The sequence below is a fragment of the Phalangium opilio genome, unplaced genomic scaffold (genome assembly GCF_054372755.1).
Source record: "Phalangium opilio isolate 3A_F unplaced genomic scaffold, DU_Popi_V2 ptg000106l_1, whole genome shotgun sequence".
NCBI classification, from domain to species: Eukaryota; Metazoa; Arthropoda; class Arachnida; order Opiliones; family Phalangiidae; genus Phalangium; species Phalangium opilio.
Genome location: NW_028324208.1, coordinates 4,409,604 through 4,422,440, shown reverse-complemented (window position 1 = coordinate 4,422,440; position 12,837 = coordinate 4,409,604). Strand labels below are relative to the sequence as shown.

Below are 12,837 nucleotides of genomic sequence, written 5' to 3'. Positions count from 1 at the left end.
CAGGAACACGCATATCCTGACTAGTGTGAAATTTATGACTGGAGCATACGTCAAGTCATAGTCTTCGCCGTATCTCTGCGTGTATCCCAACGCCACCAACCGGGCCTTGTATCTTGCAATTTCGCCCGTCGATTTTCTCTTGATGGCAAACACCCATTTGGTCCCGATAATCTTCATTTCCGGCGTTTTCTTCACGGTCTCGTATACGTTCCTCTGCCTAATAGTCTTCATTTCCATATCCATTGCTTCTTTCCACTGTTCCTTTTCGTCACTTTCTATGGCATCAGCGTAACATCTTGGGATTTCTATGAGGTTTGCCTCTACGTTTTCTTTTGCTTTCTTCTTCGTAGTGCTGAAGTCGAATTTCGTAGCATCGAATACCTCTCCCCTTTCTTCTAAATACTCTTGAATATCTTTCAGGCATTTGTATTTTCTCGTTCCTCCCTCAGGACGATAATATACATAGGTTCTTCCTCCTGTTTTGCTTGGCTGTATTTCCCTCTTCCTTATCGTGGTAGGAGTGTTATTTCCGTCCTCAAGTTCTTCCTGACTGGTTTCTGTGGACCCTATTTCCCCGCTTTCTTCTGACGAGGTGCCGTCATTTTCTTCTGATGCTGTGTCTGATGAGTCTTCCGAGCTTTCATATTCGGCTTCTACATTGTGCAATTCTGGCCAATAGTCATTGTACACCGTGACCTTGTCGTTTTTTCTTTTCGTGGGTGAGATGGCTTCAATTCCTCTCTTGCCTTCATCGAAACTGACATGTTTAGTCTCTGCGGTAAAGTCTTCCTTAGGAAACCATATGCGATACCCTTTTGTTTTGACAGCGTACCCAACGAAAACTCCCTTCCTTGATCTCCTTTCCAATTTGCTCCTCTGGGGTTTGTGCAAATACGTGAACGCTAAGCAACCAAAGCGCTTCAAATGACTAGCCGACAACTTCCTACCAATCCATTGCTCTTCTGGAACCACTCCAATCACCTTGGAATGTGGTAAGCGATTATTGAGGTAGGTAAATGTTTGTAACGCTTCCGCCCACATATGTTGCGGTAAGCCTGAATCTTCTAGAAGTGCTCGTACGCCATCTAACGCAGTTCGGTTAAATCTCTCCGCCACGCCGTTCATCTGTGGAGTATAGGTATTGGTCCTTTCCATTTGGATGCCTGCACCGTTGCATATTTCTTCGAATTTTCCGGAACAATATTCCAACCCATTGTCTGTTCGGATTCTCTTGAGTTTATGTCCTGTTTGTCTCTCAGCCCAAGCGATGTACTCCTGGAACGTCTTGTATAGGTCTTTCTTCGATGCGAGAAGATAAACTCTTGTCTTTCTTGAGAAGTCATCTATGAAACTCACGAAGTATTTTGCTCCTCCATTTGATTGGACAGGTGCAGGTCCCCACAAGTCGCTATGTACCAGTTCTAAGGTCTTTGTCGTTACGATCTTGTCAATGAGTTTTGATGGGGCCTTCGTTGATTTTGATACTCTGCATGGAACGCATACTCCTAATTTCCTCTGAAATGTCGGCAATCCCTTCACCATATTCTTGTTACTTAGGGCGATCATTCTATCGATACTTGGATGTCCCAGTCGCCTGTGCCAGAGTTCCGTTTCTTCTGCGGTACTGGCATTACATGTTGGCGTTTTACTTTCCTTTCCTTCTACTCGGGCGTCCACCATGTAAAGATTATTCCTTCGGAGTGTAGCTGTCATGAATACCTCATTATCCTCCTTATTGAATACTTCCACTAAGCCTTGGTGAAAGGTTAATTTGTATCCCTGCTCGTCTATCTTCCTTACGGATAACAAATTCCTTTTGTAGGTTGGGACATAGTAAACATCTCGTAACGTTATGTCCTCTTCGCCGCAGTTCGTTTTTACCCTCAGAATCACGTCTCCGGTCCCCTTGGCCTGGGTTTCGTTATCGGCCGTATCCACGTTCAATTCTGTACTCTTGTAGTTAATCATCCATTCTCGTCTCTTGCAAAAATGGTGTGTAGCACCGCTATCGAGTACCCAGGTATCTTCTTCCGATTTGGAGACCATCGCAGACGCGTAAAAAGATTTTCCTTCCCTTTTGGATGATGTAACGCTCTTCTTCTTTTTCGTATCGTCATATTGATCTGGGCACTGTCTTGCAAAATGACCTTTTCTATGGCAATTGAAACATTCCACTTCCTTTTTCTTTCTTCTTGGTCGTCCACCTCCTCGCTGATTCATTTTTGATGCAAATCCGCTGTGTGTCTTTGCCTCCTCCATTTCTTCGGCTATCGCCTCTTGCTTCTGCCTTTCAAATTCTTCAATGAGGAGGGTCTTTACGTTGTCTGGAGTGAATTCTTCGTCCGTTAAGTTGCATATTCTGAATTTCACATTAGAATATTCGCTGGGAAGTAAATGAATCATCTGGTAAGCCACCTCCTTTGATGGGATAGTTCCACCAGCTTGCGCTAATTTTTCCACGACTTCTTCCATCCTTGCCAGATACCCTGCCATAGACTCTGGCGGGGTGAATCTAAGTCCTTGTAACTCCACCCTCAGGTTCAAGATGCGTGTTTTCGACTTTGGCTCATGTTGCTTTCTTAGCCTTTCCCACGCCTCCACCGCTGTCGTACATGGTGCTATGATTCTCTTATGTTGGCTATCTACTGCGAGTAAGATCTTGGATAACGCTTTCTCTTGCCGTAATCTGTATCGCTCTCTCTCGTCTGCTCTTGCCGTCTCCGCTGGAGGAGTTTCTGTGTCGGCAACGATCCCCCAAAGTCCTTGATCCAATAAGGCGCTCTTCATGTCTACCTTCCAATCCGTATAATTGTCATCTGATAATTTCATAAATTCGAAAGCAGGCATTCCTCTACCACTATCGTACCGTTCCGCCATGATTCCACGGTCTTGTTTGGGCTTGCTTGTTGAGTGCCGCTTTGGGGGGGGGTGGCTCTTAGTTACTTCCACCGCTTGACCTTCTTGCATGCAGCCGGGCCTTGGGTTCATTAACAACGAGGTTCCGCGCTCGAACCACGCTCTGCTACCATGTTGAAATAATCTATTCTAGTGTCGTTGTTAATGAATGAGTTTTATTTAATTCAAGTTAAATTATAATAAAGTATAACATTAGTAGAAATAAATAACAAATTATCTAATCCTAACCATAGCCTAACCGGCAAACACCAGAACTCGGAAGCAACTACTTTACACCCCAAAATGGGAAACATCAAGTAAACAAAGGGGGCGTGGCCAACCGGGGTCAAGGGTCTAATTTCGTAGCTTATCTCTAGTCTACAAAAAAAACATTATGTCTAATAAAAATAAGGTAGATCTCTTGAAAAATTCAGTGGTACAACGTATCTATGGTGTAGTGGGTATCACGTCCGATTCACACGCGGAAGTTTCCAAAATCGAGCCCATGTTAGATACATATTTTGATCATCGTGATTGGGCATAAAAATAAGCAAGGTCTCTTGGAAAACTCAGCATTACTACGTATCTATGGTGTAGTGGCTATCACGTCCGCTTCACTAGCGGAAGGTCCCAAGTTCGGGCCCTGGTAGATACATATTTTGATTATCGTGATTGGGCATAAAAATAAGCTAGGTCTCTTGGAAAACTCAGTATTACTAAGTATCTATGGTGTAGTTGTTATCACGTCCGCTTCACACGCGGAAGGTTCCAAGATCGAGCCCATGTTAGATACATATTTTTGTCCATCGTGAATAGGCAAAAAATAAGCTAGGTTTCTTGGAAAACTCAGCATTACTACGTATCTATGGTGTAGTGGTTATCACGTCCGCTTCATACGCGGAAGGTCCCAGGTTCGAGCCCTGGTAGATACATATTTTGACCATCGTGAATGTGCAAAAAAATAAGGTACGTCTCTTGGAAAAATCAGTATTACTAAGTATCTATGGTGTAGTGGTTATCACGTTCGCTTCACACGCGGAAGGTTGCAAGATCGAGCCCATGTTAGATACATATTTTGAACATCGTGATTGGGCATAAAATCAAGCTAGGTCTCTTGGAAAACTCAGCATTACTACGTATCTATGGTGTAGTGGTTATCACGTCCGCTTCACAAGCGGAAGGTCCCAAGTTCGGGCCCTGGTAGATACATATTTTGATCATCGTGATTGGGCATAAAAATAAGCTAGGTCTCTTGGAAAAGTCAGTACTACTAAGTATCTATGGTCTAGTGGTTATCACGTCCGCTTCACACGCGGATGGTTCCAAGATCGAGCCCATGTTAGATACATATTTTGACCATCGTGATTGGGCATAAAAATAAGCTAGGTCTCTTGGAAAACTCAGTGTTACTACGTATCTATGGTGTAGTGGTTATCATGTCCGCTTTACACGTGGAAGGTCCCAGGTTCGAGCCCTGGTAGATACATATTTTGACCATCGTGATTGGGCAAAAAATAAGCTATGTTTCTTGGACAAGTCAGCATTACTACGTATGTATGGTGTAGTGGTTATCACGTCCGCTTCATACGCGGAAGGTCCCAGGTTCGAGTCATGGTAGATACATATTTTGACCATCGTGGTTGGGCATAAAAAAAAGCTAGGTCTCTTGGAAAACTCAGTATTACTAAGTATCTATGGTGTAGTGGGTATCACGTCCGCTTCACACGCGGAAGGTTCCAAGATCGAGCCCATGTTAGATACATATTTTGACCATCGTGATTGGGCATAAAAATAAGCTAGGTCTCTTGGAAAACTCAGCATTACTACGTATCTATGGTGTAGTGGTTATCACGTCCGCTTCACAAGCGGAAGGTCCCAAGTTCGGGCCCTGGTAGATACATGTTTTGTCCATCGTGATTTGGCATAAAAATAAGGTAGATCTCTTGAAAAACTCAGTGTTACTACGTATCTATGGTGTAGTGGTTATCACGTCCGCTTTACACGCGGAAGGTCCCAGGTTCGAGCCCTGGTAGATACATATTTTGACCATCGTGATTGTGCAAAAAAATAAGCTAGGTCTCTTGGAAAACTCAGTATTACTTAGTATCTATGGTGTAGTGGTTATCACGTCCGCTTCACACGCGGAAGGTTGCAAGATCGAGCCTATGTTAGATACATATTTTGAACATCGTGATTGGGCATAAAATCAATCTAGGTCTCTTAGAAAACTCAGCATTACCACGTATCTATGGTGTAGTGGTTATCACGTCCGCTTCACAAGCGGAAGGTCCCAAGTTCGGGCCCTGGTAGATACATATTTTGATCATCGTGATTGGGCATAAAAATAAGCTAGGTCTCTTGGAAAAGTCAGTGCTACTAAGTATCTATGGTCTAGTGGTTATCACGTCCGCTTCACACGCGGATGGTTCCAAGATCGAGCCCATGTTAGATACATATTTTGACCATCGTGATTGGGCATAAAAATAAGCTAGGTCTCTTGGAAAACTCAGTGTTACTACGTATCTATGGTGTAGTGGTTATCACGTCCGCTTTACACGCGGAAGGTCCCAGGTTCGAGCCCTGGTAGGTACATATTTTGACCATCGTGATTGGGCAAAAAATAAGCTAGGTTTCTTGGAAAAATCAGCATTACTACGTATCTATGGTCTAGTGGTTATCACGTCCGCTTCACAAGCAGAAGGTTCCAAGATCGAGCCGATGTTAGGTACATATTTTGACCATCGTGATTGGGCATAGAAATAAGCTAGGTTTCTTGGAAAACTCAGCATTACTACGTATCTATGGTCTAGTGGTTATCACGTCCGCTTCACACGCGGAAGGTTCCAAGATCGAACCCATGTTAGATACATGTTTTGACCATCGTGATTGGGCATAAAAATAAGCTAGGTCTCTTGGAAAACTCAGTATTACTAAGTATCTATGGTGTAGTGGTTATCACGTCCGCTTCACACGCGGAAGGTTGCAAGATCGAGCCCATGTTAGATACATATTTTGAACATCGTGATTGGGCATAAAATCAAGCTAGGTCTCTTGGAAAACTCAGCATTACTACGTATCTATGGTGTAGTGGTTATCACGTCCGCTTCACAAGCGGAAGGTCCCAAGTTCGGGCCCTGGTAGATACATATTTTGATCATCGTGATTGCGCATAAAAATAAGCTAGGTCTCTTGGAAAAGTCAGTACTACTAAGTATCTATGGTCTAGTGGTTATCACGTCCGCTTCACACGCAGATGGTTCCAAGATCGAGCCCATGTTAGATACATATTTTGACCATCGTGATTGGGCATAAAAATAAGCTAGGTCTCTTGGAAAACTCAGTGTTACTACGTATCTATGGTGTAGTGGTTATCACGTCCGCTTTACACGCGGAAGGTCCCAGGTTCGAGCCCTGGTAGATGCATATTTTGACCATCGTGATTGGGCAAAAAATAAGCTAGGTTTCTTGGACAAGTCAGCATTACTACGTATGTATGGTGTAGTGGTTATCACGTCGTCTTCATACGCGGAAGGTCCCAGGTTCGAGTCCTGGTAGATACATATTTTGACCATCGTGATTGGGCATAAAAAAAAGCTAGGTCTCTTGGAAAACTCAGTATTACTAAGTATCTATGGTGTCGTGGGTATCACGTCCGCTTCACACGCGGAAGGTTCCAAGATCGAGCCCATGTTAGATACATATTTTGACCATCGTGATTGGGCATAAAAATAAGCTAGGTCTTTTGGAAAACTCAGCATTACTACGTATCTATGGTGTAGTGGTTATCACGTCCGCTTCATACGCGGAAGGTCCCAGGTTCGAGTCCTGGTAAATACATATTTTGACCATCGTGATTGGGCATAAAAAAAGCTAGGTCTCTTGGAAAACTCAGTATTACTAAGTATCTATGGTGTCGTGGGTATCACGTCCGCTTCACACGCGGAAGGTTCCAAGATCGAGCCCATGTTAGATACATATTTTGACCATCGTGATTGGGCATAAAAATAAGCTAGGTCTTTTGGAAAACTCAGCATTACTACGTATCTATGGTGTAGTGGTTATCACGTCCGCTTCATACGCGGAAGGTCCCAGGTTCGAGTCCTGGTAAATACATATTTTGACCATCGTGATTGGGCATAAAAAAAGCTAGGTCTCTTGGAAAACTCAGTATTACTAAGTATCTATGGTGTCGTGGGTATCACGTCCGCTTCACACGCGGAAGGTTCCAAGATCGAGCCCATGTTAGATACATATTTTGACCATCGTGATTGGGCATAAAAATAAGCTAGGTCTTTTGGAAAACTCAGCATTACTACGTATCTATGGTGTAGTGGTTATCACGTCCGCTTCACAAGCGGAAGGTCCCAAGTTCGGGCCCTGGTAGATACATATTTTGATCATCGTGATTGGGCATAAAAATAAGCTAGGTCTCTTGGAAAAGTCAGTACTACTAAGTATCTATGGTCTAGTGGTTATCACGTCCGCTTCACACGCAGATGGTTCCAAGATCGAGCCCATGTTAGATACATATTTTGACCATCGTGATTGGGCATAAAAATAAGCTAGGTCTCTTGGAAAACTCAGTGTTACTACGTATCTATGGTGTAGTGGTTATCACGTCCGCTTTACACGCGGAAGGTCCCAGGTTCGAGCCCTGGTAGATGCATATTTTGACCATCGTGATTGGGCAAAAAATAAGCTAGGTTTCTTGGACAAGTCAGCATTACTACGTATGTATGGTGTAGTGGTTATCACGTCGTCTTCATACGCGGAAGGTCCCAGGTTCGAGTCCTGGTAGATACATATTTTGACCATCGTGATTGGGCATAAAAAAAAGCTAGGTCTCTTGGAAAACTCAGTATTACTAAGTATCTATGGTGTCGTGGGTATCACGTCCGCTTCACACGCGGAAGGTTCCAAGATCGAGCCCATGTTAGATACATATTTTGACCATCGTGATTGGGCATAAAAATAAGCTAGGTCTTTTGGAAAACTCAGCATTACTACGTATCTATGGTGTAGTGGTTATCACGTCCGCTTCATACGCGGAAGGTCCCAGGTTCGAGTCCTGGTAAATACATATTTTGACCATCGTGATTGGGCATAAAAAAAGCTAGGTCTCTTGGAAAACTCAGTATTACTAAGTATCTATGGTGTCGTGGGTATCACGTCCGCTTCACACGCGGAAGGTTCCAAGATCGAGCCCATGTTAGATACATATTTTGACCATCGTGATTGGGCATAAAAATAAGCTAGGTCTTTTGGAAAACTCAGCATTACTACGTATCTATGGTGTAGTGGTTATCACGTCCGCTTCACAAGCGGAAGGTCCCAAGTTCGGGCCCTGGTAGATACATGTTTTGTCCATCGTGATTTGGCATAAAAATAAGGTAGATCTCTTGAAAAACTCAGTGTTACTACGTATCTATGGTGTAGTGGTTATCACGTCCGCTTCACAAGCGGAAGGTCCCAAGTTCGGGCCCTGGTAGATACATATTTTGATCATCGTGATTGGGCATAAAAATAAGCTAGGTCTCTTGGAAAAGTCAGTACTACTAAGTATCTATGGTCTAGTGGTTATCACGTCCGCTTCACACGCGGATGGTTCCAAGATCGAGCCCATGTTAGATACATATTTTGACCATCGTGATTGGGCATAAAAATAAGCTAGGTCTCTTGGAAAACTCAGCATTACTACGTATCTATGGTGTAGTGGTTATCACGTCCGCTGCACAAGCGGAAGGTCCCAAGTTCGGGCCCTGGTAGTTACATGTTTTGTCCATCGTGATTTGGCATAAAAATAAGGTAGATCTCTTGAAAAACTCAGTGTTACTACGTATCTATGGTGTAGTGGTTATCACGTCCGCTTTACACGCGGAAGGTCCCAGGTTCGAGCCCTGGTAGATACATATTTTGACCATCGTGATTGTGCAAAAAAATAAGCTAGGTCTCTTGGAAAACTCAGTATTACTTAGTATCTATGGTGTAGTGGTTATCACTTCCGCTTCACACGCGGAAGGTTGCAAGATCGAGCCCAGGTTAGATACATATTTTGAACATCGTGATTGGGCATAAAATCAAGCTAGGTCTCTTGGAAAACTCAGCATTACTACGTATCTATGGTGTAGTGGTTATCACGTCCGCTTCACAAGCGGAAGGTCCCAAGTTCGGGCCCTGGTAGATACATATTTTGATCATCGTGATTGGGCATAAAAATAAGCTAGGTCTCTTGGAAAAGTCAGTACTACTAAGTATCTATGTTCTAGTGGTTATCACGTCCGCTTCACACGCGGATGGTTCCAAGATCGAGCCCATTTTAGATACATATTTTGACCATCGTGATTGGGCATAAAAATAAGCTAGGTCTCTTGGAAAACTCAGTGTTACTACGTATCTATGGTGTAGTGGTTATCACGTCCGCTTTACACGCGGAAGGTCCCAGGTTCGAGCCCTGGTAGATACATATTTTGACCATCGTGATTGGGCAAAAAATAAGCTAGGTTTCTTGGACAAGTCAGCATTACTACGTATGTATGGTGTAGTGGTTATCACGTCCGCTTCATACGCGGAAGGTCCCAGGTTCGAGTCCTGGTAGATATATATTTTGACCATCGTGATTGGGCATAAAAAAAAGCTAGGTCTCTTGGAAAACTCAGTATTACTAAGTATCTATGGTGTAGTGGGTATCACGTCCGCTTCACACGCGGAAGGTTCCAAGATCGAGCCCATGTTAGAAACATATTTTGACCATCGTGATTGGGCATAAAAATAAGCTAGGTTTCTTGGAAAACTCAGCATTACTACGTATCTATGGTCTAGTGGTTATCACGTCCGCTTCACACGCGGAAGGTTCCAAGATCGAACCCATGTTAGATACATATTTTGACCATCGTGATTGGGCATAAAAATAAGCTAGGTCTCTTGAAAAACTCAGTATTACTAAGTATCTATGGTGTAGTGGTTATCACGTCCGCTTCACACGCGGAAGGTTCCAAGATCGAGCCCATGTTAGATACATATTTTGTCCATCGTGAATAGGCAAAAAATAAGCTAGGTTTCTTGGAAAACTCAGCATTACTACGTATCTATGGTGTAGTGGTTATCACGTCCGCTTCATACGCGGAAGGTCCCAGGTTCGAGCCCTGGTAGATACATATTTTGACCATCGTGATTGGGCATAAAAATAAGCTAGGTCTCTTGGAAAACTCAGTATTACTAAGTATCTATGGTGTAGTGGGTATCACGTCCGCTTCACACGCGGAAGGTTCCAAGATCGAGCCCATGTTAGATACATATTTTGTCCATCGTGAATAGGCAAAAAATAAGCTACGTTTCTTGGAAAACTCAGCATTACTACGCATCTATGGTGTAGTGGTTATCGCGTCCGCTTCACAAGCGGAAGGTACCAAGTTCGGGCCCTGGTAGATACATATTTCGATCATCGTGATTGGGCATAGAAATAAGCTAGGTCTCTCGGAAAAGTCAGTACTACTAAGTATCTATGGTGTAGTGGGTATCAAGTCCGCTTCACACGCGGAAGGTTCCAAGATCGAGCCCATGTTAGATACATATTTTGACCATCGTGATTGGGCATAAAAATAAGCTAGGTCTCCTGGAAAACTCAGTATTACTAAGTATCTATGGTGTAGTGGTTATCACGTCCGCTTCACAAGCGGAAGGTCCCAAGTTCGGGCCCTGGTAGATACATATTTTGACCATCGTGATTGGGCATAAAAATAAGCTAGGTCTCTTGGAAAACTCAGTATTACTTAGTATCTATGGTGTAGTGGTTATCACGTCCGCTTCACACGCGGAAGGTTCCAAGATCGAGCCCATGTTAGATACATATTTTGAACATCGTGATTGGACATAAAATCAAGCTAGGTCTCTTGGAAAACTCAGCATTACTACGTATCTATGGTGTAGTGGTTTTCACGTCCGCTTCACAAGCGGAAGGTCCCAAGTTCGGGCCCTGGTAGATGCATATTTTGATCATCGTGATTGGGCATAAAAATAAGCTAGGTCTCTTGGAAAAGTCAGTAGTACTAAGTATCTATGGTCTAGTGGTTATCACGTCCGCTTCACACGCGGATGGTTCCAAGATCGAGCCCATGTTAGATACATATTTTGACCATCGTGATTGGGCATAAAAATAAGCTAGGTCTCTTGGAAAACTCAGCATCACTACGTATGTATGGTCTAGTGGTTATCACGTCTGCTTCACAAGCGGAAGGTCCCAAGTTCGGGCCCTGGTAGATACATGTTTTGTCCATCGTGATTTGGCATAAAAATAAGGTAGATCTCTTGAAAAACTCAGTGTTACTACGTATCTATGGTGTAGTGGCTATCACGTCCGCTTCACACGCGGAAGGTTCCAAGATCGAGCCCATGTTAGATACATATTTTGACCATCGTGATTGGGCATAAAAATAAGCTAGGTCTCTTGGAAAACTCAGCATTACTACGTATCTATGGTGTAGTGGTTATCACGTCCGCTTCACAAGCGGAAGGTCCCAAGTTCGGGCCCTGGTAGTTACATGTTTTGTCCATCGTGATTTGGCATAAAAATAAGGTAGATCTCTTGAAAAACTCAGTGTTACTACGTATCTATGGTGTAGTGGTTATCACGTCCGCTTTACACGCGGAAGGTCCCAGGTTCGAGCCCTGGTAGATACATATTTTGACCATCGTGATTGTGCAAAAAAATAAGCTAGGTCTCTTGGAAAACTCAGTATTACTTAGTATCTATGGTGTAGTGGTTATCACGTCCGCTTCACACGCGGAAGGTTGCAAGATCGAGCCAATGTTAGATACATATTTTGACCATCGTGATTGGGCATAAAATCAAGCTAGGTCTCTTGGAAAACTCAGCATTACTACGTATCTATGGTGTAGTGGTTATCACGTCCGCTTCACAAGCGGAAGGTCCCGAGTTCGGGCCCTGGTAGATACATATTTTGACCATCGTGATTGGGCATAAAGATAAGCTAGGTCTCTTGGAAAACTGAGTATTTCTTAGTATCTATGGTGTAGTGGTTATCACGTCCGCTTCACACGCGGAAGGTTCCAAGATCGAGCCCATGTTAGATACATATTTTGAACATCGTGATTGGACATAAAATCAAGCTAGGTCTCTTGGAAAACTCAGCATTACTACGTATCTATGGTGTAGTGGTTTTCACGTCCGCTTCACAAGCGGAAGGTCCCAAGTTCGGGCCCTGGTAGATACATATTTTGATCATCGTGATTGGGCATAAAAATAAGCTAGGTCTCTTGGAAAAGTCAGTAGTACTAAGTATCTATGGTCTAGTGGTTATCACGTCCGCTTCACACGCGGATGTTTCCAAGATCGAGCCCATGTTGGATACATATTTTGACCATCGTGATTGGGCATAAAAATAAGCTAGGTCTCTTGGAAAACTCAGCATCACTACGTATGTATGGTCTAGTGGTTATCACGTCTGCTTCACAAGCGGAAGGTCCCAAGTTCGGGCCCTGGTAGATACATGTTTTGTCCATCGTGATTTGGCATAAAAATAAGGTAGATCTCTTGAAAAACTCAGTGTTACTACGTATCTATGGTGTAGTGGCTATCACGTCCGCTTCACACGCGGAAGGTTCCAAGATCGAGCCCATGTTAGATACATATTTTGTCCATCGTGAATTGGCAAAAAATAAGCTAGGTTTCTTGGAAAACTCAGCATTACTACGTATCTATGGTGTAGTGGTTATCACGTCCGCTTCATACGCGGAAGGTTCCAAGATCGAGCCCATGTTAGATAAATATTTTGTCCATCGTGAATGGGCAAAAAATAAGCTAGGTTTCTTGGAAAAGTCAGCATTACTACGTATGTATGGTGTAGTGGTTATCACGTCCGCTTCACAAGCGGAAGGTTCCAAGATCGAGCCCATGGTAGATACGTATTTTGACCATCGTGATTG

The 12,837-nt window shown here is 43.4% G+C and overlaps 28 non-coding genes across 28 annotated transcripts; all 28 read left to right on the top strand.

Annotated features, from left to right (window-relative positions):
* Positions 1-3,754: 3,754 nt before the first annotated feature.
* On the top strand, positions 3,755-3,827 carry TRNAM-CAU (transfer RNA methionine (anticodon CAU)). The gene has a single exon. It is a non-coding gene; the product is annotated as a tRNA-Met (tRNA).
* A 204-nt stretch (positions 3,828-4,031) lies between these two features.
* Positions 4,032-4,104, top strand: TRNAV-CAC (transfer RNA valine (anticodon CAC)). Its single transcript has one exon. It is a non-coding gene; the product is annotated as a tRNA-Val (tRNA).
* A 204-nt stretch (positions 4,105-4,308) lies between these two features.
* TRNAV-UAC (transfer RNA valine (anticodon UAC)) lies at positions 4,309-4,381 on the top strand. The gene has a single exon. It is a non-coding gene; the product is annotated as a tRNA-Val (tRNA).
* A 64-nt stretch (positions 4,382-4,445) lies between these two features.
* Positions 4,446-4,518, top strand: TRNAM-CAU (transfer RNA methionine (anticodon CAU)). Its single transcript has one exon. It is a non-coding gene; the product is annotated as a tRNA-Met (tRNA).
* A 204-nt stretch (positions 4,519-4,722) lies between these two features.
* On the top strand, positions 4,723-4,795 carry TRNAV-CAC (transfer RNA valine (anticodon CAC)). Its single transcript has one exon. It is a non-coding gene; the product is annotated as a tRNA-Val (tRNA).
* Positions 4,796-4,860: 65 nt separating this feature from the next.
* TRNAV-UAC (transfer RNA valine (anticodon UAC)) lies at positions 4,861-4,933 on the top strand. The gene has a single exon. It is a non-coding gene; the product is annotated as a tRNA-Val (tRNA).
* Positions 4,934-5,137: 204 nt separating this feature from the next.
* TRNAV-CAC (transfer RNA valine (anticodon CAC)) lies at positions 5,138-5,210 on the top strand. The gene has a single exon. It is a non-coding gene; the product is annotated as a tRNA-Val (tRNA).
* A 204-nt stretch (positions 5,211-5,414) lies between these two features.
* On the top strand, positions 5,415-5,487 carry TRNAV-UAC (transfer RNA valine (anticodon UAC)). Its single transcript has one exon. It is a non-coding gene; the product is annotated as a tRNA-Val (tRNA).
* Positions 5,488-5,968: 481 nt separating this feature from the next.
* Positions 5,969-6,041, top strand: TRNAV-CAC (transfer RNA valine (anticodon CAC)). The gene has a single exon. It is a non-coding gene; the product is annotated as a tRNA-Val (tRNA).
* Positions 6,042-6,245: 204 nt separating this feature from the next.
* Positions 6,246-6,318, top strand: TRNAV-UAC (transfer RNA valine (anticodon UAC)). Its single transcript has one exon. It is a non-coding gene; the product is annotated as a tRNA-Val (tRNA).
* A 341-nt stretch (positions 6,319-6,659) lies between these two features.
* On the top strand, positions 6,660-6,732 carry TRNAM-CAU (transfer RNA methionine (anticodon CAU)). Its single transcript has one exon. It is a non-coding gene; the product is annotated as a tRNA-Met (tRNA).
* Positions 6,733-6,935: 203 nt separating this feature from the next.
* Positions 6,936-7,008, top strand: TRNAM-CAU (transfer RNA methionine (anticodon CAU)). Its single transcript has one exon. It is a non-coding gene; the product is annotated as a tRNA-Met (tRNA).
* A 203-nt stretch (positions 7,009-7,211) lies between these two features.
* TRNAV-CAC (transfer RNA valine (anticodon CAC)) lies at positions 7,212-7,284 on the top strand. Its single transcript has one exon. It is a non-coding gene; the product is annotated as a tRNA-Val (tRNA).
* Positions 7,285-7,488: 204 nt separating this feature from the next.
* On the top strand, positions 7,489-7,561 carry TRNAV-UAC (transfer RNA valine (anticodon UAC)). The gene has a single exon. It is a non-coding gene; the product is annotated as a tRNA-Val (tRNA).
* A 341-nt stretch (positions 7,562-7,902) lies between these two features.
* On the top strand, positions 7,903-7,975 carry TRNAM-CAU (transfer RNA methionine (anticodon CAU)). The gene has a single exon. It is a non-coding gene; the product is annotated as a tRNA-Met (tRNA).
* Positions 7,976-8,178: 203 nt separating this feature from the next.
* TRNAV-CAC (transfer RNA valine (anticodon CAC)) lies at positions 8,179-8,251 on the top strand. The gene has a single exon. It is a non-coding gene; the product is annotated as a tRNA-Val (tRNA).
* A 65-nt stretch (positions 8,252-8,316) lies between these two features.
* Positions 8,317-8,389, top strand: TRNAV-CAC (transfer RNA valine (anticodon CAC)). Its single transcript has one exon. It is a non-coding gene; the product is annotated as a tRNA-Val (tRNA).
* A 342-nt stretch (positions 8,390-8,731) lies between these two features.
* TRNAV-UAC (transfer RNA valine (anticodon UAC)) lies at positions 8,732-8,804 on the top strand. Its single transcript has one exon. It is a non-coding gene; the product is annotated as a tRNA-Val (tRNA).
* Positions 8,805-9,008: 204 nt separating this feature from the next.
* TRNAV-CAC (transfer RNA valine (anticodon CAC)) lies at positions 9,009-9,081 on the top strand. Its single transcript has one exon. It is a non-coding gene; the product is annotated as a tRNA-Val (tRNA).
* A 204-nt stretch (positions 9,082-9,285) lies between these two features.
* Positions 9,286-9,358, top strand: TRNAV-UAC (transfer RNA valine (anticodon UAC)). Its single transcript has one exon. It is a non-coding gene; the product is annotated as a tRNA-Val (tRNA).
* Positions 9,359-9,422: 64 nt separating this feature from the next.
* TRNAM-CAU (transfer RNA methionine (anticodon CAU)) lies at positions 9,423-9,495 on the top strand. Its single transcript has one exon. It is a non-coding gene; the product is annotated as a tRNA-Met (tRNA).
* A 481-nt stretch (positions 9,496-9,976) lies between these two features.
* Positions 9,977-10,049, top strand: TRNAM-CAU (transfer RNA methionine (anticodon CAU)). Its single transcript has one exon. It is a non-coding gene; the product is annotated as a tRNA-Met (tRNA).
* Positions 10,050-10,529: 480 nt separating this feature from the next.
* On the top strand, positions 10,530-10,602 carry TRNAV-CAC (transfer RNA valine (anticodon CAC)). The gene has a single exon. It is a non-coding gene; the product is annotated as a tRNA-Val (tRNA).
* A 204-nt stretch (positions 10,603-10,806) lies between these two features.
* On the top strand, positions 10,807-10,879 carry TRNAV-CAC (transfer RNA valine (anticodon CAC)). The gene has a single exon. It is a non-coding gene; the product is annotated as a tRNA-Val (tRNA).
* Positions 10,880-11,360: 481 nt separating this feature from the next.
* On the top strand, positions 11,361-11,433 carry TRNAV-CAC (transfer RNA valine (anticodon CAC)). Its single transcript has one exon. It is a non-coding gene; the product is annotated as a tRNA-Val (tRNA).
* A 65-nt stretch (positions 11,434-11,498) lies between these two features.
* On the top strand, positions 11,499-11,571 carry TRNAV-UAC (transfer RNA valine (anticodon UAC)). The gene has a single exon. It is a non-coding gene; the product is annotated as a tRNA-Val (tRNA).
* A 204-nt stretch (positions 11,572-11,775) lies between these two features.
* Positions 11,776-11,848, top strand: TRNAV-CAC (transfer RNA valine (anticodon CAC)). Its single transcript has one exon. It is a non-coding gene; the product is annotated as a tRNA-Val (tRNA).
* Positions 11,849-12,052: 204 nt separating this feature from the next.
* TRNAV-CAC (transfer RNA valine (anticodon CAC)) lies at positions 12,053-12,125 on the top strand. The gene has a single exon. It is a non-coding gene; the product is annotated as a tRNA-Val (tRNA).
* Positions 12,126-12,837: the final 712 nt, after the last annotated feature.